The sequence below is a fragment of the Sycon ciliatum genome, chromosome 1 (assembly GCF_964019385.1).
Source record: "Sycon ciliatum chromosome 1, ocSycCili1.1, whole genome shotgun sequence".
Lineage (NCBI taxonomy): Eukaryota > Metazoa > Porifera > Calcarea > Leucosolenida > Sycettidae > Sycon > Sycon ciliatum.
In genome coordinates this window covers 1,927,985-1,929,854 of record NC_088643.1, presented here as the reverse complement: position 1 = coordinate 1,929,854, position 1,870 = coordinate 1,927,985, and positions in this window count along the sequence as shown.

The following is a 1,870-nucleotide window of genomic DNA, read 5'->3' as shown; positions in this document are numbered from 1 at the left end:
GGTATAATTATGTGCAGCTCAAATCCGGGCTGGTCGACAGGCGGGCCAGCCCGCCTGTAACGGGATCTCGGGGTTGCACACAAATCCACACAAAACCTGTGGTGCGTTAACATGGCAAGCGGGCTGGCCCGACGAGGCGGGATCCCGCCTCGAGGCACCCGGAAACCGGGATCCCGGCTAAGCGGCCAGAAGAAGCACATATAAACAGACCAGCCCGGGCCAGAGTTGTATCATTATGGTGTCGACACTGCGTTCATACTACAAAATAGGTACTTTTACCTTTCGAGGGAAGTTATAAAGAGGATTCCCGATATTGTCTTGAATATCTATGAAGCTTTCTGTACAGCAACAAGAAGGACGTGCAGTGGAAACTTGTTTATTTGTCGACATGCATGGTTTACATTAAAATGGAAGGGGAACTACTTGCAAAATACTTTGATATGGACAGCTAAAAATGTGAAAAACAGGAAAAAGAAACGAGGTGATACAACACACCAAGCATGTGCCACAGCGCGAAAAGAAATCAGCAGAAGAATACATTGTGTGAGAAAAAAAGTTTTTAGGTTTATAACCTGAGTATGGCTTGCAGCCCTGCGTTTCAGCCCGGGGCAGCACACTACAGTCGTAGTGTGTTCGCTGCATACTCACAACGGGCTGGCGTGTGTTCAGCGCAAATAAACTCACTGCGGGCTGGCGACCAGCCCGGCCTGGAACATGTAAACACCCTTGGCAGACTGGCAAGCTCGCTCCAGGCCGAGCTGGCCCACTCGCTCCAGGCCGGGCTGGAGTTGCACATATAATAGGCCCCTAACCCAATGTATCGACACAGAAAATTTGGTTGAAAAATATTGATGGATGCCAAAGTTATTACCAATAAAAGTTTTGTACACACATGATCACCTTATTATACCCGACGTGTTGTGTCCACCTTCACAGGACGGGCAGGGTCAGTGAAGAGTACACCTTTCTGCTGACGCTTTGGAAATGACGTGAATCTACAATTTCCAATGCAAGATAATAGATGGTCTCGCATCTTCTTCTGATCAAAGCACGCCACTGATGGATCCTTTCCAAGCGCCAGCTCAACGGCAAAGGCTATTGCAAACAGACCGCAGTCGGCTGTGCCAATTTGCCGCTGCACTGATGGCAGGGCCACGCTAAAGCTCTCGTCACGTGGGTCACCATAGATGAAGGCAAGCTGCTTTTCCAGATGGCGAGGAACAGCACTCGGACCCGTACTGTCGTACAGCGTTACCTGCTTGTCGGGAAGCATTCGCGATGAAGTGACCCAGTGAGAGAGGCCGGTGTGATGGATCTGGATGTGCGGAGCATCACCATGGCAGCCTCGGTATGCCTGCCTGAAATTCATCAATAGTCCACACATCACATCCTCCAGACCTGGCCCATGCCAACTCAGCTGACCTCTGATGATATGTTGAGCCTGGTCGATGACGGCATCAGACAAAGGTCTGCCTGATTTAACGTCATCATAGTCAGACTGGTACATCACATCTTTCCACTGCTGCTCCGGTCGCCGCTTTGCAGAAGGTTCAAGAACCACCACTTCTTCCGTTGCCTGGAGAACAGTGAAAGACCAGGGCAATAGAATAGCACAATGTGGCTTAACTGTCAATGCTAGCACACCTTCAGCACTTCCCTATATCATTATATTTTCAGGTATCTTGAACGGAAAGCAACGAAACATATTATAATGAAGAGTCACTTTTATTGGTTTTACAAGTACCTTACAATTGCTTTATTATAGCAGTCAGCAGAATCAGCTTGTTGATTACTACGTCCATATCCGCTTCACTGATTCTCCTGATTGTTATAATAAAGTTGCTGTCTCCGCGCTGCCTAACCTAACAAG